Here is a 23,829-nt window from a genome sequence, read left to right as displayed (position 1 = left end):
TTTATGGAAGATTTTGTATTTACTAAATCTCATTTGTAGTAGCCAAGACTTACTAAATCAGTTGAGACTGTTTTTGGTTTTTTGTTTTAACTTATTTTGCTGCTTCTGTTAGCTGTCAGCTATCTCTGTCATTTTTCATTTGCACATTCATATATGTCCTTTACTCCACTGAATAGGAACCCACCTTCCAGTCTCATCAGAATAATCAAGTCTATCTGCAGTCTCCACTTGGAATAATGCATTAGTGTGCACTAGGAGCTGATTCCTGTAGTAACTGAGTTGGGTTATGCAAAACTGACCTTTATTCTTGTGCTCATCTCTGCATGAGTGTCCCAAGGATTCACTTTTTTCATTGGCCATCTATACCTAAGGTTAGGTCTCAGACTGCCTCATTATCTTAAAAATATCCCCTGTGGTTGCTGGTCACTGGCAATGTCATTCTAGCATAATTTACCATCCAAGCCACACTGAGCAGTCATAACTCATTTCTTCAATGCCCTCTCTTGAAACTCCAGTGTTGACATTGCCTTCTCTTTGCTATTGGTGTGAGTTACCATGTTTTTAATGGTTCCAAAAGGAAAGGAAACTGTTCTGGGCAAAAGGCCTTAGACAAACAGTATCCTTTGGAAACTGCTTCACTTTGAAACTTTTCTTCTCCAGCTGCAGGTAACAGAACAAAATGGCCGACTCGCTGTGTATAAATGGCCACTCAAAATCTAACCACTGATTCTCTAAAATAAAGGCTCTTTTCAGCATTTTAGAGCTGCTAAGTGATTGTTTCTTTTTTAAGGGAAAAAAAGGAAACAAAGTCTGTAATCTACAGAGTGGGAAATGCTAGCCTGACCAACAAATATGCCCATTTTATCCCTCAGGAATATCACTCAGAGAATCAGTAGAACAGCTTTGACCCAAAAAGAGGAAAAGAACATCTTTCTGGATACAGGGGATTTCTATGAGAAAGTCAGCACAGTAAGGTACTCAGCCAGTTCATACTTATTCTCCTTTTATTGTTTGGCAGGTTAATTTCACTAAATATCCCTAAGGGCCCTGCCTGCTCTGACATTATAATAGTTTGACAATGGAACACAGATCAAAAATATAGTTCAAATGATGGATCAGCCCCAATCTTGTCCAACTAGCTTATGGTGTTCAAAACACTAATTAGTATGTAAAAAAGAAAAATAATTTGCCTCACCCAACATATTCAGTTTTCTCTTCTCCCAATACTTCCTGTCATTCAAAGTAGTCTAATTGCTTTCCTTTGAATGGCATCACTCATTCCCACTCCACATCTTTGTCCACAATATTACCCTTTCTTAGTAGTTCTTCCCTTTTCTACCTAAATTCTATTGCTCCTTCAAAGCATAGCTCAATATTTGCTGAATGAAGTTTTTACTAATTTCTACCAACCAATGATCTTTCCCTTTTTTGAACTCCAATAGCACTGTGTGAAAAAAACTGATAATTCTTTTGTTTACCTGGACATTCAAAATGTATTCTATGTTTCACTTGTATCTTCTAAAATGGTATTTCCTCTCATTGCAAATAAGTTGAATATATTTGAAAACTTTATCTATTTGGAAATACCTTATTGATTACTTCCAAATATGCATATCATGAGGAAAATATACTGTTTCTTTAAATATATTTTAGCATTTCAGAACTTCTGAAAATGACCCTTTCATAATTAATCTCAAATTAGATTTTATTGTATCTTAAAATCTGAATTAGAGTGTTTTATTTAAAAATGAATTTTTCTTACACACATCATTATCTCAGCATTTATTCTGCATTTTTAGTTCTTCATTATCAATCTGTTGTTAATTAACATTTCTTAAAACAAACATTTAGAGGAACAATGTAGTGGGCAAATATAGTTTCATAATGTTCATTATAATTTTTAAATAAATTACTTGGTTTCTAAAAAATAAAAATAAATAAAAAGGTATTTCTGATTGCAATCCAAGGTTTCTCTGAAGTAAAACAAATGATCAAGTCCCTTTATATTTATTGAGATAAAGGAACAGAAAGGTTTGTCTTATTGTACTCCTAGGAAAAATGTTAAAAATAGATTTAACTCAAAAGAAATACCAGTTATGCCTACAGAGACTCCAAAATAGAGCTTGGAAGTGCTCTGATGTTTCCTGGCATTTTTCACATTATTATTATTAATAGTAATAGTGTTAGTATTAGTATCATTAGTATCATACCCTAAGAACCCTGAAACACCAACCCAAAAGAACCTATGGACCCCAATGTTCATAGCAGCACATTTTACAGTAGCCAAGTGTTGGAAGCAACCTAAGTACCCATCAGGAAATGAATGGATCAAAAAACTATGGTACATTTACACAATGGAATTCTATGCAGCAGAAAGAAAGAAGGAGCTCCTAACCTTTGCAAAAGCATGGATGGAACTGGAGAGCATTATGCTAAGTGGAATAAGCCAGGCGGTGAAAGACAAATACCATATGGTCTCACCTTTAACAGGAACCTAATCAACAAAACAAACAAATGAGGAAAATACAACCAAAGACAATGAAATTGAGAACAGGCTGACAGTGACCAGAGGGGAGAGGGGAGGGAATTTCAGGGGAAAATGGTGAAGAGTTTGCAGGAACAATTATAAAAGACACAAGGATAAAAACGGGGCGGGGGTGGAAACAGGGCAGGGAGGTGGGGAGGGCTGGGATGTTGGGCTGGGGTGGGGGGTAAAGGCAGAAAACTGTACTTGAACAATAAAAATTTTTTTTTAAATCAGTCATCTCCTTTTCCTAAATTTCACCCTGCCTACATTTTTATGGCCTCCCAGGCTGTCCTGTGCACAACTGCCAGAGTGATCTTTATAATATATATGCCACATGATTGAGCAACACCAAATTACTTGTGTCAGAATCACATGTATCTGGACTCTCCAAGGTTGTTCCCTCCACCTATATTCACTGCAGGTCCTGACCAAAAATCACCTCCTAAATAAAATATCCTCTGACCCTTGTGGGCAAAAATATGTAGTCCTTTCTCTGTGATCTAATAGCACCTAGCAGATAACTGATTAGCACTTGGTAAAGTATATGGGAGTTAATTGCTTATTCTCCATCTCCCTCTGTTTAAACAATTGTTTAAGACAGGACTCAGTTGCAGGAAACAGAAGCCACTCTACTGCTATTTTCAACAACATGGATAGACCTTGAGAATATCACACTAAACAACATGTCAGATGGAAAAAATCAAGAACCATATGATTTTACTCATATTTAGGATATAAAATTGAAAGCAACAAATGTACAAACAAGGCAGACAAACAAAAACTCATAGATACAGACAACATTATTGTGATTACCAGAGGAAAAGGTGGGAGGTGTGGGTAACAAAGGGTAAAAGGAAGTCAAATATATGGCAATGGAAGATTTGATTTTGTGTAGTAAACACACAATACAATATACAGATGACATATTATAGAATTATAAACATGAAACCCATATAATTTTATTAACCAATGCTAGCCCAATAAATTTAATTTTTTAAAAAGCCACTCTAGCATTTTTAAGCAGAAAGCAAAATGTAACACACAGGATTAGGTACTTATTGGGTCTCTGGAAGTGATAGATGAGTAGGCTCTGGTCTATGGCCAAACTGCACAGAGTGTGCCTGATCTCATCTGGTCTAGGAAGCTAAGCAGGGTCGGGCCCAGTTAGTACTTGGAAGGGAGACAGATGAGTAGGCTCTGGATTGGGCCTGCATGAATGACTTCCAGAAAAACACTCCTGGCTGGCCCCCTCAGAGAACCTTTTCCACTATTAGGAAAATACAGAATCAGGAGACTACCACAGAAAGCAGTAAGATGAAGAACACACTAGTACACTACATGTAATTCAGAAAGGAATTACTCATCATACTGCCTCTAGACCCCACAAAGATGACTATACCCAAGAACACTGCTTCAGAAATGCCCACTTGAGAGCAACATGTAGGACAGTGGGATGGGCACTATCTCATTTCTGCCTTTAAAATCCCATGTGAGCACATGTATTTGGGGTTACAAGCAAAACCCTAGCTATAAGAGACTCTGTGAGATATGCATTTATAACTTTAAAAAATTGGCAACATAGAAAAGCACACCAGAAGCAAGTTGGAGTAGATGCTTAACAATCTGCTGTTAAGTCCCATGTATCTCTAACACCTGGAAATAGTTTCTGGCTCATAGGATGTACTTAAAAATGCCTGTTGAATTCATGAATTCTGAATGTAAAAATACTACGAAGGCCATTGCTATATTTCAAAGATGTCCCTGTTTCCTGTTTTCTCTTTTATTATGATTGTGAAAATTATTCGTTTTAGAAGAATGTTCACCTTAGAATAATCTATAAGAATGAAAACACAGAATAACCTAAACATAAAACAGAAGGATGTTCATTAAATGAATTATGATAACATATTATTCAGTCATTATGATGTAGATTTCTCTGTTGACATGGGAAGATACTCATGATCTACAAGGAAAAACTGGTTTCAATCTATATCACCATAAATATAAATTCCAGGTAAATTAAAGATATGAATATGAGAGGTAAAACTTTAAAACTTTGAAAACTTTGAAAGTAGAAGAATAATCCCATGAAGGAAAATAGTTATAAAATAAGAGCATATATGAGCACAAACCATAATGGAAAGTGCTAAATCTGACTCCATTAAAAGGTGAAATTTTCTATAAAATGAAGTAACCAGATAAGGTATATACATCAACCAAGGATTATTATCAATATTATATAAAGAAATAATCAAAACTAAAAGTGTTTCCCTTAGGTTCAGGAACAAGAGAGGGATGTCAGCATTCACCACTCTTATTCAACATAGTAGTAGAAGTTTTAGCCACAGTAATCAGAACAGAAGAAGAAATAAAAGGCATCCAAATTGGAAAGGAGGAAGTAAAGCTATCTTTATTCACAGATGGCATGATATTGTACAGAGAACCCTAAACACTCCACCGAAAAACTACTAGATCTAATAAATTAATTTGGCAAAGTAGCAAGATATAAAGTGAATATTCGGAAATAAGTGGCATTTTATACAATAGTGACTATCAGCAAGAAAACTAAGAAAATAATTCTATTTACTATTGTAACAAAAAACAAAAACGGAAATAAGTTACCTAGGAATAAATGTAACCAATACTCAGAAAACTATAAGGCAATAAAGAAAGAGACTGAGGAATATACAAATAAGTGGAAGTATATACTATATTCATGGACTGGAAGAATTAACACAATTAAAATGCCCCTACTGCCTGAAGCAATCTAATATATCCAATACAATTCCTATGAAAATAGCAATGGCATATTACACCGATCTAGAACAAATACTCCAAAAATTTATATGGAACCAAAAAAAACAAAAACAGAAAACCAGCAAACTGTTTCAGCAATCTTGAGAAAGAAGAATAAAGTTGGAGGGATCACAATACTTGATATCAAACTTTACTTCAAGGCCACTGTAGTCAAAACAGTCTGGTACTGGCATAAGAACAGACACATAGATCAATGGAACAGAATAGAGAGCCCAGAAGTAAACCCATGTCTCTATGGTCAATTAGTATTTGACAAAGGAGGCATGAGTATACAATGGAGTAAAGACAGTCTCTTCAATAAATGATGTTGGGAGAATCGGTCTGGTACAAGCAAGAAAATGAAACTAGACCGCCAACCTACACCATACACCAGAATAAACTAAAAATGGATAAAGGACTTAAACATAAGCTGTGATACCATAAAAGTCCTAGAAGAAAACCTAGGCAGTAAAATATCAGATATCCAATGTAGCAATATATTTACCAGTATATCTCCTAGGGCAAGGGAAATAAAGGAAAAATAAACAAATGGGACTACATAACAAAAAAGATTCTGCATGGCTAACAAAGCCATCATAAATATGCAAAGTGACCTGACCCTATGGATGAACACATTTGACAATGATGCATCAGACAAGGGTTTAATCTCCAAAAATATATAAAGAATTCATACAACTCAACTCCAGAAAAACAATCTAATTAAAAACAAAACAAAAAACAAAAATAACATGATCATATTAATAGATGCTGAAAAAGCATTTGATGAAATGCAGCATCCATTTATGATAAAAACACTCAGCAGAATGGGAGTAGAGGGAGCACACATCAACATAAAAAAGGTCATATACAAGAAACCTACAGTCAACAATATACTCAACAGAAAAAATCTAAAAGCTTCCCCCTAAGATCAGGCACAAGACAAGGGTGTCTGTTTTCACCACTTCTATTCAACATAGTATTGGCAGTTCTAGACACAGTGATCAGACAAGAAAAAGAAAAAAAGCATCCAAATTAGAAAGGAGGAAGTACCATTGTCATTGGTTGCAGATGACAGGATAGTGTACATAGAAAACCCTACAGGCTTCAGCAAAAAACTACTCAACCTAATAAGTGAATTTGGCCAAACAATGATATACAAAGTCAATATTTAGAAACTGAAGGCATTTTTGTATATCAATAATAAAATATCAGAAACAGAAATTGGGGAAAAAATCACATTTGATATAGCAACAAGAAAAACAAAGTAACTAGGAGTAAACCTAACCAAGGAGGTAAAAGACATGTACTGAGAAAAAATACAGGACACAGAAGAAAGAAATTAAGGAAGACACACACAAATGGAAGCATGTACTGTGTTCATGGATTGAAACAATTAACATAATCAAAATGTCCATACTACCCAAAGCAATTTGTAGATTCAACACAATCACTATTAAAATACCAATGACATTTTTCATAGATATAGAACAAGTATTTCAAAAATTTATATGGAACCATAAATGACCCCAAATAGCTGCAGCAACTTTGAGAAAGAAGAGCAAAGTAGGAGGGATCATAATACCTGATATCAAACTATACTACAAGGCCACTATAATCAAAGCAGCCTGGTACTGGCATAAGAACAGACACAGATCAATGGAACAGAAGAGAGTTCAGAAATAAGCCCATGTCTCTATGGTCAATTAATATTTGATAAAGGGGGCAGTAGAATAAAAAGGAGTAAAATTCCCTCTTCAACAAATGGTGTTGGGAGAACTGGACAGCTACATGCAAAAAAAAGTGAAACTCAACGGCCGACTTACACCATACACAAAAATAAACTCAAGATGGATGAAATATTTAAATATAAGTCATGACACCATAAAGTACAAAAGGAGAACATAAGCAGGAAATTTCAGATATTCCACATAGCAATATTTTCACCCATGTGTCCTCTACAGCAAGAGATATAAAGGAAAGAATATACAAATGGGACTATATCAAATTAAAAAGCCTCTGCATGACTAAAGAAAACATCAGCAAAATAAAAAGGGAAACAACCGTATGGGAAAACATATTTGCCAATGTTACCTCAGACAAGGTTTTGATCTCCAGTATATATAAAGAACTCACAGGACTCCACTCCAGGAAGACAAACAATCCAATTGAAAAATAGGCAAAGGACCTGAACGACACTTCTCCAAGGAGGACATACGGAGTGCCCAGAGACATGTGAAAAGATGCTCAGCATCACTAGCTATCAGAGAAATGCAAATTAATACCACAATTTGATATCACCTCACACCAGTCAGAATGGCCATCATAAACAAACCAACAAACTCAAATGTTGGAGAGGTTGTGGAGAAAAGGGAACCCTTGTGCACTGTTGATGAGAAGGCAGCCACTTTTCCACAGTGGTGCAGTCATTGTGGAAAATAGAATGGAATTTCCTAAAACAAATTAATAATGGAACTGCCTTATGACCCAGCAATTCCACTGCCAGGAGTATACGTGAAGAGTTCTGAAATGCCAATTCAAAAGAACTTATGCACCCCTATGTTCATAGCAGAGTTATTTACAATAGCCAAGTGCTGGAAACAGCCTAAGTGCCCATCAGTACATGAGTGAATAAAAAAAACTATGGTTCATTTACACAATGGAATACTACACAGCAGAAAGAAAGAACGTGCTCCTACCCTTCGAGACAGCATGGATGGAACTGGAGAGCATTATGTTAAGTGAAGTAAGCCAGGTAGTGAAAGACAAATACCATATAATCTCCCTTATAAGAGGGATATAATGAACAAAATAAACTAATGAGCAAAATAGAACCAGAGATATAGAAACATGAACCTGATTGACAGTAGCCAGAGGGGCAGGGGGAAGTTGATAAGGGTGGAAAGCAGGGGAAGGCATTAGTCAAAGAACGCGTATGAATGACCCATGGACATGGACAGCAGTGTAGGGATTGACTGTTGGAGTGAGGGGTAGCCTGGGAAGAGTAGGGCAAAGGGGGAAAAATTGGGACAACTGTAATAGAATAACAATTTTTAGAAAACTTAAAAAAATGTGGTTGGGTTAATAATGCAAATATATATAATCAACTTTAATATGAAAAACCATAGGGACAGAGGTATGCATGATTTTTATTTTGTCTTTGTGCTTTCCTATATTGCCCATTTCTTAACAAGTAACTTGTATTCATATTATTGTGAAGCCATACATTCATTATGGAATATTTGCAAAGCACATCAAAACACTACTGAAAAAGTTCCCCATTATCTCACTACCTTTTAAAGAACCCCACAGCAAACATTTTTGGCATAGTTCCCTTCATTGTATTTTCTTGTGTCCCTTGTCTGTCCCTTCATAGTTGAGATGGAACTATTTATATTTCCACTGTTCACTTTTATTCATTTATTCTAAACATTTCCCCATACTATTTTAATTTTTTATAAGCACTATTTCTATAGTTGTGTACTATTTGCATGTTTGTAAATCTGAAACTATAAAAGTGTTTTCTAGAAATTCTGGGGTATATTTACCTACCAATTTCATAATATAAGCCTCAAATTTCACAGCTTCTTCTGTACATTGACTGAGGGTTCTGTACATTGTCAGTTCTACTAAAATGCCCACTTGAATAAGCAAAATATTAACTGGACTTATTAAGCTTTCTTTTAGAATGAATCAACTGGAGGCTGTCTCAATACATTAGCAAAGCTTCTTTGAAGTCACATGACCCTCTGGTACAAAGCTGGTGCTTAAGAGATGTTTTCGTGTCCTTCATTCAATAGATTAGAAGCTGACAGTTGTCATTGTGTGGGGTCTGGTACACACCATGAGCTCATGGCCACCATCAGGGACACTGAACATGCTTTTCAAACCTCTCAACTACATGCAAGAAAAGGTGACACTTTGAAATATGATTTTATGGTCTAAGCATCCAGAAACTCATCAGTACCCATGGGCATGCCCCTTGACATTTTATTGCTGTGAAACTCATCATCTACCACTTTAAAATATGTTATTTGTTGGACTTAAATTCAGTAGCTCTGTCTTTCCCTAGGTGTTATTTTTAAAAGGTTATTGATGTCTTTCTGTGAAATAATAAGGTGATAAATACGAATAAGATAATTTGAAACTGCTACTTCATTAATTTGTTACTGCCTTTCATAATATTACATATTCTTGGATCATTTAAGACAATTCACTCTCTTAAGCAAGATACAAACAGCTTTGCCTTTTTAGATTGTAACATAGAAAGTAAGAAAAAAATTAAGATGGTTGGAAATATTTTGAATGGATCACTCTCCAGCTTCCACAGATTGCTAAATAAACCCCTAGTCATCACTTGGCTATGGTTACCCAAACCTGACATCTAGCCCTCTCCCACCTTCCAACTGCTTTTGACTTACACCTCGCCAGTATACTGATAGTCCTCTCTTGTTAGCATATGAATAATCTGAGAGCACATTTGGATTTTAGCCACTCCAGACTCTTACCCTACCAATAAACCCTGTAGGAGAAGGGACTGTGTCTTCTTCATCTTTGTAACCCCAACCAGTGCCTAGAATAGTGCCTGTGGCATAAAATAGGAAAAAATAAAGTCTTGTAAGATTGAATTGCTATTACCTAGGAAAGAAATTCCCAATTAAATCTTGTTAGTCATGGACCACAATGAGTGTTGAACTAAAAAGCATGATTGGGGTTATGTGTGCGTGAGGGGATGGGTTAGATCACACCAATTAATGATTTAAAATAGTATCCTACTTCTGAAGACTATTGCGTCCTCCCAAAATTCATATGTTGACACCTACTCTGATGGTATTTGGAGGTGGGGCTTTTGGGAGGTAATTAGATCATGAAGGTAGAGACCCCGTGAATGGATTAGTGCCCTTATGACAAAGATCCCAAGGAGCACCTTATCCCTTTTCACCATGAGAGGACCCAGTGAAAGGTTACCATCTATGAACCAATAGTCTGCCATTGCCTTGATCTTAGACTTCTCAGCTTCCAAATCTGTGGGAAGTACATTTCTACCAAGGCCTTCAGTCTATCTGATATATCTGTGAACTAAAATATTCACCACATAAAATATGTGCTTTGCTTATGAAATGTGAAACATGCTGCATTATTTCTAGATCTCAATTCAAAGGAAAGTGAAGACTTCCTTAACATATACCTTTCTCCTACATCAGTAGTAACAAAATGCAGTACATAATCAGGAGTACATACAAGCTTCTCATAGTACTGGTGGTGTTGTCAACTTTAAAATAGAATATGGTTCATCCATAAACATTTCCCAAGTCCTAATCTTCCTTAATCATCTGTCTGGAATTTATCTTGTTAGCTTAGACAGCACTGCAGGACTTTCTGTCCCTTCAATTTAGTTGCCAACTGCAACCAACACTAGGAAATTCCTTGGACAGGAATACCCCAAGTATTTGGTATACTGTAAGATTTTTGAAGGCTTTGTTCACTCCTGTATCAATAGTGTTTATTACTTACTGGTTTATAGTAGGAGAAACCACTTGAATATCCTTACCCTTTTAATTCTTGAGCCAAAAAGTGAGAATGGGAGTGGCTGACAGAACTTAAAATTCTTCTGAGGCCACACTCATCTTTTCAGGTGCCAGCAGTAATAACCACACCTACTACACAGTTCAGTAGTTATACAGTGGCCACAAAGAAAAGGAGCTTGTGACAGTGTTTCCCAAGGACTAAAAGAAATAACAGGAGTGCTAGAATATGGCAGTATCACAAATCTCCCAGTTAATTATTCAATTAGTCTTTATAGCAAATAGACAATGATACCAATACAAATGTTTTGATGTCTTCACAGACTCCACAAATGATGGGGCCAGCAGTCAACATGTTTTATACCTGTACCACATATATACTAGATTCAATTTCTTTGCTATAGCTCAATGCAAGTAATGACATTTTTCATTAGGCAGACCATATGCTTTTATTAAAGTAGCTCATTTAAATGGAAGCTGGTACACTTCTAAATATTTAAAATACATTCCTAGCTCTGTACCCACATTATATATATATATATATGTATGTATATATATATATATATATATATTCCCTTGTTCTTGGGATATTAACAGTACCAATTATGCTTACAAATAAATGTGAGTCTAATGGCAAAGCTCTAGCAAATGGCTTGCATTATTTATTGTTGGAAAGATAAATTGCATTAGAAGACTGCTCTCCCAGACAATGTAGTTAAAATCAAAGGTGATGTGAATGCTGAAATTCATTTGGGGACATTCATACAGTAAAGCTAAAGAACCACCTTGGATAATTTAGCTGTTCTGATGTTTCACCCTTAGGGCTTAATTCTGTTATCTCAGTAGTGCCATTTGTGTGATCTCCCAGACCTCTTCCAGTCCTCAGGCCCTAGGCTACAATGCCAGTCACTGTTAGAGGTGATGCCTTCCTTATGTTAACATTGTGTTTAACAGCTTTTTCAAAGCTTATCCATATGTATTATTTTCTTTGAATCTTCAGACTGGAAGAGCCAGAGTAGGTATTCTCCTCATTTCAGAGGTTGTCAAAGTGAAGGTCAGATGGCTAGTAAAGTAATTGGTGCTAGTCACAGGCCTTTAGGAGACTGTTGCATGTGATACACATTTAAGGTTAAGCCAGAAAAGCAATAAAGAAAAATAGGAAAGATCTTGAATCATTATAGAAATAATATATGCATATTTTAAGGTGTCCACACAATTTATAAGTGTATAAATTAGAAAGTAAAAAAAGACCCCATTCTCCCTCCAAATCCCTCTTCTTATGGATAACTATTTTGAACAATTTGGTACATATCTAAACAATCTTTTGTGTGTGTGTGTGTGTGTGTGTTATACATATGTATACAAAAATAACATCATATTATGCATGAGAAATTGATATTATCTTAACAATATGCCATGGACATCATGGCACTACTGTAGATCCACTTCATCCCTACTAATACTGCTGCAACCTATAGAATGTATGTACCCTACTGCCTTAGAGGTAGTTTCTTGTTTATTGCTATAATAAACAGTGCTGCAAAGTACACCATTGTTTACATATGTTAGCACATTTGAGCATTTCCGTAGGATAGTTGCATAGATTTGGAATTGCTAGGTCAAAACAATTATATATATATATATATATATATATATATATATATATGCTAATATGTATGTATTTTAAATTTTAATAGATAGTATCTAAATCCCTTTCAAAGAGGTTGTACCAATGTATAGTGTGTAAAAATGCCTGAGGGCTATTTTGAAGAAATAAATGACATGATGTGAGGACTGGCTGGATTTGGAGGGGAAAGCAGAGTCAAAGGTAACTTAAAACTCTTAGGTCTGAGTGATGTTAAAAAATGGTATCACCTTTGACAGAAACAGAGAAGTCTGAAGGGAGCTTGGTTGAATTGAAAAAATAATAAAAGAGAGTAAACATAAAAGAACAGAACGCCAAAAGACTGAGTCTCTGGGCTCCCTATGGTAAGAAAGCATAAAGAAGAGACATCAAAGGGAACAGAGGATGTGCAATCAGAAATGTAGGAGGACAAATCTATAAAGGAAGAGTTCTAAGGAGAGGCTAATCCTTGTGACATGCCATAGAGGTAAGGAATAAAAGATAGCTTTGGATCTAGTGATCAGAAAGTCACTAGTAACATTTGATAACACAGTTTCAAATTGAGGAAGTGTAAGAGATAGTGATCTTTAAAAAAGGAAAAAATAATGGAAAGGTCAGTCATTAGGGAAAGTTGGTAATGAAAGGAAAAAAACAAGGCAGGGTGGCGCTGAATAATATGTCCTCCTGTCCATTCAAACATTCGGAATTCCTGTATTTAGGTCTTACCACTTTTTCAGAATACAAGAGGTCTCTAGTGATGTACAGACAGTATAGGTGGAGTGAACTCTTCTTAAGCTTTCATTAGCTTACAAGGAGTTAAGAAATGCAGAATAAAAGAAGGAAACAGTAGGAAGGGGAGATGGGAACAAATACAAGAAAATAGTAAGATAGCAAAAACATGCTTCAGCTACTTCAAATGCTTGCCTCATTTAAATTGCTAACCCAATTAAGTAAATCATGTTAGTATACACAATGTACTACTACATAACCATTAAAAACAATTGCATAACTCTCTCTAGTCTATACTGACATGGAAAGATGTCTTCAATATATTTGGGTGAAAAGATAGGTTATAAAATGGCAAGTTTGTGTATAGGTGGTAGGGTTATGGGTGATTTTAATTTTCTTCCTTGTACTCTTCTACATTATTTAAATTGTAAATGTGAGTTTACCATTTTACCTAATCAATAAAGGCATTTTTAAGTGCCTCCCTGCCACCAGGCCTTGGTAAAGGACAATTGCCACTGTTCTGGACAAACACAGATGGTGGAAGAGGAGAAATGGGGATAAAGCCTGAGAGTACATCTTTCTAGAAAGATTGTCAGGACAAATAAGCCACAGCTAGTAGCAAGATCCCACAGGACATTTTGAGAAGAACAATTTTTGAGGTAGGGATCAGGGATGAGATGAGGAATAAAGTGAAACAAGAATTGGAAGGAACGAGACAGGGTGGATGAGCCTCAGATGTAGGATGACGGTCAGACAAAATGATGCTATCTCTGGCACACTGTACTCAATGCCTTTTTTTTTTTTTAAAGGAGTAAGATGTAATGTTTTGTTCTTAGTTCAAATGTCATGTTCCTAATCAGAGGGACCCAACCCATGCCTTAAAATTAGATTTCTTGGATATGTTATGTTAATTCCCCTGGCATATTTTCAGAAAGGCACCAAAACTGAACCCCAAGTGCATATATCAAAAGTTTAATATCAGACACTCTCTAAGCAATCCCTGCTCTGTGAAAGTCTTCCAAGGTTACATCCATCTCTCTGTTATAAAATGATATCTACCTTAGGAAAATGGATTCACGAGTTCTAGCAGTAACTCTTTGCAGGTGGGGAATGCTGCCAATAAAGGGGCCATCTGTATTGAGGCAAAAGCAAAGTCACTTTAGTCAGCTGCTCCATTTGCCTCTATTTAACTAAGTCTACAAATGGCCATGCATCCTCCCCCCACATTCCAGATATAACTTGTTGAAAAGTATCTAAGGAACTTGGTAGACACTTCTGTCCACATTTTTAAAAGGAACACAGAAGGAAAGCAGTCACTTAGTAATTTGTTTAAGACATGAGGGGTTAAAAGGATTACTCCATTCCACTTAAATATACACATTTGCTTAAGATGCCCCTTCACAAAGAACCATTTTTAACCTACATTCATCAATATTCAAAAGGTAACAGTCCTGGAGACAGAATCTCTGCCAGCAGTCATCACCTGACGCCTACAGTAGATTTGCAGGTATGTCAAAAACTGTTATTCATGTGGGCCTTTGATTAATCCACTTTAATTATCTCCATGATCTACATGGCAAACCCAAGTGGGTTTTCATTATGAAGGAAGAATCATTATATAATTTCCAGTGATGCAAAATTAATGAAAACATATCAAGTCTTATGGTAGACTAACATAGAAAGCAAAAGCTATAGCAGGTGTTTAGTCAAAGTAATTTCCAAACTTAAGAGCTGATCTTTTTCTTTTCATAAAGCAGAGCCACAGCCCTGAAAATGCATTGAAGAAATATTACCTAACCAAAATGAATTCAGATCACATAATTGCCCCTGGAGTATATGTATCTGCACTGAAAGGATACAAACACCTAGCAAAGTGATGACTTGCAGTATTTAAGTGCTTGCCTTAGAAATGATTACTTATTCAACCAAAGGGTTAGGGGAAGAAGTAATAAGCAACTGACAATCCATCTTGGGCCTAATTAATGCTGAAAAACAGCAAAAGAGTGCACACATTTCTATCACATGTGCATATTTTGGAGCTGAACTCCCTCATGCACTCCTTCTTCCACTCAGCTTCTTAGAGTTACAGCATAAAGAAAACTGTATCCACATATAGAGTTGACCCTTGCACAATGGAGCAGTTAGAGGTGCTAACCCTAATGAAGTTTAAAATCGGTGAATAACTTTGTGACTCCCCCAAAACTTTACTAATAGCCTACTAATTGCCTGGAAGTCTTACTGAAACAGTCAATTAACACATATTTTGTATGCTACATGCATTATATACTGTATTCTTACAAAAAAGTGAGCTAGAGAAAATAAAATGTTATTAAGAAAATCATATGGAAGATACAATACATTTCAGTATTTATTGGAAAAATCCACATATGTGTGGATCTATACAGTTCAAGTGCTTGTTGTTCACAGGTCAAGTGTATGCTTTTAATTCAAGCCATGATCACTTATTTTGGTAATCCATGTAGTTGCTGAAGTAAAAAATTCTTCCTTTCCTTATGTATTTTAAGAATTAAAAACTCAAAAAGAAAACCATCAGTTCTATTTTTTAATGGGCAAAAGTTTTGAGGAAAATTTCATATATTGCAAAAAATGGCAAATAATCACATAAAAACCTGCACCTAATCAGATATTAAGGAAACACAAATTAAAATCACAATGACATACTATTGTACAGGATTAGAATTACTAAAATTTCACAAAGTTGACAATATCAAGTGACAACATCAAGTGCTGGCAAAGCAATTTGAGATATATATGTTCCTCACCCGTGGATATGTTTATTGATTTTAGAGATAGAGGAAAGGAGACAGCAAAAGAGGAAGGGAGAGAGAAAGAGTGAAACATCGATCATTTGTCTCCCATACACAACCTAACTGGGGATCCAACCCACAACCTAGGTATGGGCCCTGACCAGGAATCAAACCTGCAACTTCTTGGTGTATGGGACAAAGCTACAACCAATTCACCCACCTGGCCAAGGCAGGATGTTCATATATTTTTGATGGGAATACAAAATGGTACAACCATTTGGAAAACAATTTAGCAGTTTCTTATACAGTTAAGCATATACTGACCATGTGACTTAGCAATTCCACTCCTATGTATTAGCTTAGAGAAATGAAAATTCATGTCCACACAAAAATACACACATGAAAGTTTATGGTGGCTGTATTCATAATTGCCCCAAAGTGGACACAATTCAAATATCTACCACCTGTATGGATTAACAATCTGTGTTATATCCATTCAGTGGAATTCTACGCAAAAATGAAAATAACAAATTACTAATACATGCAGAAACATGGATGGATTTCAAATGCATTATGCTGAACAAAAGCAGCCAAACCTGAATAGAAACTTGTATGATTCTATTTATATGCCATTGTGGAAAAAGCACAGCTACAGTTAAGAAAACAGATCAGTATTTCCTAGAGGTTGGAGTTCATGGGGGATTGATTACAAAAAGGAAACTTTGGGGGAGTAATGACACAGTACAATATCTTGATTATGGTGGTTACCTAACTGGGTATTTGTCAAAATTCATAGATCTAATAGTAACAAAAGTGAATTTTTATGTATATAAAAATTATATCTTAATAAACCTAACTTTTAATAAAAAGGCCATCCTCATCTCATCCAGTTTATGTGATCCTGCCACTCTTGAAATCAGTAATGTTTAAGACATTCTTTATGAAAAAAAGTGTTCCAATTTTTCATTCTTGTTGTAACAGGAGGACATATCCCCTGGAAATGGGAGAGGGCTTTGATCTGCACCTGTGGGACTGGAGATTTTGCCTCCTTGCTAAACATGGAGGCCTGAAGAGGGGCAAAGACAAGTATGGCCAAAACTTGCCCTCATTGGTTGGAAGACTGGACACTCCTATTGGCTTTCAGCATGCATGGGATTCTGGGAGAGGAATTTTGAAATGGAGTGTGTCAGAAAGCAAAAAGTCAGTTGGTTCTTTCCCTTCCCTAGGTGGGGGGTGTGTCCACGGTCACAAGTGGGCCTGACAACAGTGGCCAGTGCAGGCCTGTGAGCAGAGACCCGGGGCACAGACTCCAAAAGATGCCTGAAGCTGGACAGTGACTACAGATCAGCTAAGCCACCTGTGTTCATGATACTTTTGGGTGGGAAAAGAGGCTCCTGGCACAATCTTGAATTGAGCTGGCAGTGGGTGACAGGGTGATTTTTCTTGACTGTCTTAGAGGAAACAAGCTTTGAGGAAAAAACTTGTCATTATTTCCAAAGACCTTGGCGATAATAGAGAGCACTGTGAATAGATTTTTGTTCTTATGTTATTTTTAGTTCTTTAGCTTATGTAATGGTTGTAATGACAAATATTTAAATAGCTATTTTTGATGTCATACTCTGACTTTTCCTTTCCCCTTACTTTTGTTACCCAGATATTTTATGGAGAAACTTGCCATTAAATAAAAGATTCATTTCTTTTCCACTGAACTGTCTTTGGAGATTTTCCTGGTAGATGATGAGTGGTAGGACCACCCCCCTACTGTTTAGGTTTTGTAACACTGGGACCAACTAGAATAGGGTAGAGCAAGTGGGACCCTATGGGTCTGTACAGTGACCATCTCTTATCTCTATACTGTTGCCTCAAGGAATAGCTGGAATGAGTCAGGGCATCATTTCAACTATTGAAGTCCAAGGCCAATGCTCATCAATGGTTTTAATTATTTTTCAATGCAGCAAAATATTGTGTTTTAATTCTTTTTCAATATAGAAAAATCCTTTATTTTCTTTCCCAGAAGAAATCTTACATAAAACTTAACTACATGAGATGGATAAATTGTGTTCTGTTCCATGTCACATAGTAGGTAATTATAACTCTGAGGGGAAGCATAGTGTAGTACTTAAGAACACAGACCTTGGCATCATACAGACCAAGGTTTGAATCTCAGTTCTACTTACTACAATATGTGGCTTTGGATACATCATTAATATTTTGGAGTCTCTAGTTTATTTTCTATAAGTTGATGATAGCCCTCATTCTCACAACAAGGTCATAGTAAGATAAGAAGTGATATATAGAAGGTGGCCAGTGCAATATTTTCTTCCAGCTGTATTGAGATATAATTGATAGGTAATGTTGTGCAAATTTAAGGTGTACAGCTTGTTGTTGATACTCTTATATATTGCAAAATGATTAACACCATAGCATTAGCTAGAACCTCCATCACCTCATATAATTACCATATCCTATTTGTGGTAAGAACCTTTAAGATTCACTTTCTTAGCAACTTTCAAGTATGTATATAGTACTGTTAACAATAATCACTATGCTGTACAGTAGATCCCCAGAACTCATTTATCTTATAACTCAAAGTTTGTACCCTTTTACCAATATCTTCCCATTTCCCCACCCAGCCCCTGGTAACCACCATTATGCTCTCTGTTTCTATGAGTTTGGCTTTTTTAGATTCCACATGTAAGTGATGTCATAAAGTACTTGTCTATGTCTTTCTGACTTATTTTACTTAACATAATGCCTTTGAAGTCCATCCATATTGTTGCAAATGAGAGGTTGTCCTTTTTCATAGCTGAATAATATTCCATTATATGTATTTATATGCCATGTTTTCTCTATCTATTCATCTGTTTATAGACTCTTAGGTTGTTTTCATATTTTAGCTATTGTAAGTAACGCTTTAGTGAATATGTGAGTGCAGATATCTATTCAAGGTCCTAATTTCATTTCTTTTGGGAATACATCCAGAAGTGGGATTGCTGACTCATGTGGTGGATTTATTTTTAATTTTTTGAGGAACTTCCATATTGCTTTTCATAAAGATTATATCAGTTTACATTCCCACCAATAGTACACAAGTATCCCCTTTTCTCCACATTCTTGCCAACACTTGTTACTGCTTGTCTTTTTCATGACAGTCAGTATGAGGTGATATCTCATTATAGTTTTGATTTGCATCTATCTGCTGTTTAGTGATGTTGATCATCTTTTCATGTACCTTTTGGTCATTTGTATGTTTCCTTTGGAAAACTATCTTGTCAGTTCCTCCACCCATTTTTATTTTTTTCAATGTAAAACAGTTTATAGTAAATTTCAAACTACTTCTTAATGAATATTTTTTATCTTTTTATTATTGTTGTTCAAGTACAGTTGTCTCCATTTTCCTGCACCACTCCCCCTCACCCCAGCCATCTCCAACTCCCACCCTCGAACCTACCCCACTTTGGCTTTATCCATGTGTCCTTTATACATGTTCCTTAACAACCCTTCCCCCTAATCCCCCCAATATCCCTTCCCACCTCCCCTCTGGTTACTATCCTCCACCCATTTTTAAATGAGTTTTTTTTTGTTATTAAGTTATATGAGTTCTTTATACATTGTGGATATTAATCCCTTATCAAATATGTGATCTTCAAATATTTTCTCCCTTTCCTTAGGTTGCCTTTTTATTTTGTTGATTGTATCTTTTGCTGCCCACACATTATTAAATACACAAAAGGGCTCTTATTATCTCTGCCCTCCACCTCCCAAATTCATCTTATTTTTACCCATTTCAGTTAGAGCCTGGGTTTTTTCTTCAAGGAGTTCAAACAATCACCCATTGGAATTAGTGGAGCTCTCTCTGTTCCAGAGAGGCTATGTCACCTTTAGTCAAGTCACTCCAACACTCAATTCCAACCTGCAGAAGAACTGCCAAACTTCTATATGACCCACAGTTCTAGGGGACCATTAGGGCATGTAGTGATATAGTATTAACTTCCAATCTATGAAATGAGCACAAACTCATACACACAGATACATATGCATACCAACAAACATCCTATAATTGAATATTCAAGAATCGAAGGCAGCCATTTCTATCATGGAAGAATCCCAACCTCACATAAGGTGGGACAAGGAGTTATCAAGACTACAAAGGAGATAACTAAGCAAACAAATTGACTTGCCATTGTTTCAGAGGTTCCAAAATTTAGACCAGACTCAGATTGGAGTAAGACAGTTCATTACTCACAGAAAACAACAGGAGCATCAGCCTGGAGCATCAGGCTGCTTCCTTTGCCTTCAAGTTCTACAGAGCAATGGGATGAGACAGATGGAATGTACACATATAGATGTACTACATCTGAGGAACTTGGGGCCAAGGGTTAACACCTTTTAGAACAAGCAGTAAGCAACTCAGTTTCTCCCAAATTCCCTTCCCTCAGGAAGCAAACAGTTGTCACACACTGTGTAGTCTTGATTTACTTGATTGCCTACATGACTATCTACAGGAACTGCTCAGCAGCAGAACAATTAAACTTTGTAGCTTGACATACTCAGCAATGATGTTCAGAGACATGTGGGGCCCATGGCAGACTGCCTCTCTGAACAGTTTTAGGTGTCAGTCCCTTTTATAACATATTTTCATAAAGAAAGTAAATTTACATATCTCTACCCTTAGATTAAAATGTAGTCCCTTTGCCATTGTCAGCCATAGACAAAGTTTTCCCCAACTAGTTATCCTGGCTCTGTCAGGATATTTATGGTCAATAAGACAAAACTGAAACTGAGAGAGTGGCATCTAGATGGCAGATAAGGAAGCTCCAGGCCATTGTTTCTCCATAGAAACATTAAATAACAACTAGAAATTAGCTAAAGTAAATCTACAGGAGCTGTAGAAATTAAACAATCTATAGCAATCAAGCAAATGCCCAAATAAGAAAAAGCCACATTCAAAATGATAGGAAACCTCATGAAGTTTTAACTAATACTTACTCCACCCCTTTCTCTAGCATGGAATGGCACCACTTGGGCTAAGTGGTAGCCCAGTTGGCATTCCCTGGTTCTTTGTCTTGAACAAGAGAGAGCAGAGTAGATGTAATTAGCAACAGTCTAATCTGTCTAGGGGCTCCCTGAGGGATTGGACTTTGTGTTCCCTAATTTGGAATTCAGACAACCATAAGTGACACAGCTTGGACCTCAGACTAGAAAAGCTACAAGAAACAGTGTGCACAGCTTACAAAAATTGCAGGGAGGCATCAGACCCACAAACACTTAGGGCAAGAGATTATGGACAAAGGAATACAATAGAAAAGCTAAAGCCCTGAAAAGATGCAGGGGAGTGATTCATAGGGAAATTAAGATATTTAAAAGCAACTATGTATATGAAGGAATTTAAAAAAGCACAAAGATCCACAGAAGACATATGCCCAGAAAAGAACTGAGAAGACCTTAAGCCTCCATGCAAGGCTGATACCAAGACTCAGAACATGTCCTGGTAATTAGTGAAGGTCTTCCTCTGCACAGTCCTAATCTGCAAAGACTGAGACATAACTCTGTTTCTAAAAATGTATACTTTTAAACAAAAGACCACAAGGTATACAAAGAAACAGGAAAATGCAACCCATTCAAAGTAACAAAATAAATATCCAGAAACCATTCCTGAAGAAACATAGGCATGGACTTACTGGAAAAAGACATTTTTATTTTTTAATTTTTTAAAGGTTATTTTAAAAATCATCTTTTTTAAGGTAAAAAGATAATACTTTTTTAAAAATTTAAATAAAGACACAATACCTGAAAACTTCCAAAATCTTGGGAGAGATATGGACATCCAAGTACAGCAAACTAGGACCCTATCATGAACAACCCAAAGATTATCACAAAACACATTATAATGAAAATAGTCAAAGACAGAGAATCTTAAAAGTAGCAAGAGGAAAATTACTAATTATACACACAGAATCCCCATAAGGCTACCAGTGGCTTTATCTGCAGAAATCTTACAAGTCAGAGAGAATAGGAAGATATTTTCAGACTTCTGGGGAGAGGGAGGAAGGTAAATGCAATGCCCAACCAAGAATACTATACCCAGCAAAACTGTCTTTCACACATGAAGGAAGGATAAAGATATTCTCAGACAACAAAAACTAAGGAAATTCATCACCAATAGACTTGCCTTACAAGAAATACTAAAAGAATATCCTCCAAATGGAAACACAGGACACTAAGTAACAATATGAAAATATATAAAAGTATAAAACTCACTGGTAAAGGTAAACATATAGTCAAATTCAGAATACCTTATCACTTTAAAGGTGATGTGTAAATCACATGTATTTCCAATAAAAATTAAAAGAAAATTATATTAAAAATAAATATGGCTACAATAATTTGTTAATGGATAGACAATATAAAAAGATCTAAAATGTAATATTCAATAGCAGGAAATGTGAGGGAAGAGAAGTAAAAGTGTAGTTTTTGAATGATACTGAATGTAGGCTATTATGAGATTGAACAGACTGTTATGACTTAAAATAGACTGTTATGCCTATAAAATGTTTTGTGCAAGCTTTATAGCAACCACAAAGAAAAAACCTCTAGTAGGTATGTAAAAGGTAAAGTCATTAAAACATACCATTAAAAAATCACAAAGGAACACAGAAAGAGAAGAAAAAAGGAACAAAGGAACTAAAAACAGTCAGAAAACAATGAACAAAATGTCAATAGTAAGTTCTTACCCATCAATAATTACTTAAACATAAATGGATTAAATTCTCCAATCAAAAGACACACATAGGATGAATGTAAAGGGACATGCATTCCTCTCAAGTGCACACAAAATATTCTTTCAAATAGATCACAAACAAGTCTCAACAATTTAAGAATTTTGAAATCATATCAAGTATCTTTTCCGATCACATTGGCATAGAACTAGAAATCAATAACAGGATGAAAAATGGAAAATCCTGAAACATATGGAAATTAACACACTGAACAACCAATAGGTCAAGGAAGAAATCAAAAGGGAAATTGGAAAGTATGTTAAGATAAACAAAAATGGCAACAATGTATCAAAGTTCTTGGAAGTTCTTGGAGGGTAACTCATTGTGATAAATGCCTACAGTAGGAAAAATGAAAAGATCTAAAAAAAACAACCTAACTTTATACCTCAAGAAACTAGAAAGAAAAAAATAGGCTCAAAGTTCACAGGGGAAAGGAAATAAAGATTAGAGTGGAAATACATGAAATAGAGACTAGAACGACAATGGAGAAAAGATCAATGAAATTGTAGGGGGGGGTTTATTTTTTTTTTTTGATTTTTAAAAATTTTGTTTAATGTTAATTAATTTACATGTGAATAGCCACTCTATTTTTGTTACTATGTGCACTATACTTAATCACTCCTTTTCTTTTTTTCTTTAATTTTTATTGTTATTCAATTACAGTTGTATGTCTTTTCTCCCCATCCCTCCACCCCACCCCAGCTGAACCCACCTCCCTCCCCCACCTCCACCCTCCCCCTTGGTTATGTCCATGTGTCCTTCATAGTAGTTCCTGTAATCCCCTCTTCCCACTGTCCCCGCCCTCCCCCCACCCTGGCTATTGTTAGATTGTTCTTAACTTCAATGTCTCTGGTTATATTTTGTTTGCTTTTTTCTTTTGTTGATTATGTTCCAGTTAAAGGTGAGATCATATGGTATTTGTCCCTCACCGCCTGGCTTATTTCACTTAGCATAATGCTCTCCAGTTTCATCCATGCTGTTGCAAAGGGTATAAGCTCCTTCTTTCTCTCTGCTGCGTAGTAGAATTCCATTGTGTAAATATACCATAGTTTTTGGATCCACTCGTTTGCTGATGGGCATTTCG

The sequence above is a fragment of the Desmodus rotundus genome, chromosome X (genome assembly GCF_022682495.2).
Source record: "Desmodus rotundus isolate HL8 chromosome X, HLdesRot8A.1, whole genome shotgun sequence".
Lineage (NCBI taxonomy): Eukaryota > Metazoa > Chordata > Mammalia > Chiroptera > Phyllostomidae > Desmodus > Desmodus rotundus.
Note: the sequence above shows the minus strand (reverse complement) of the source record.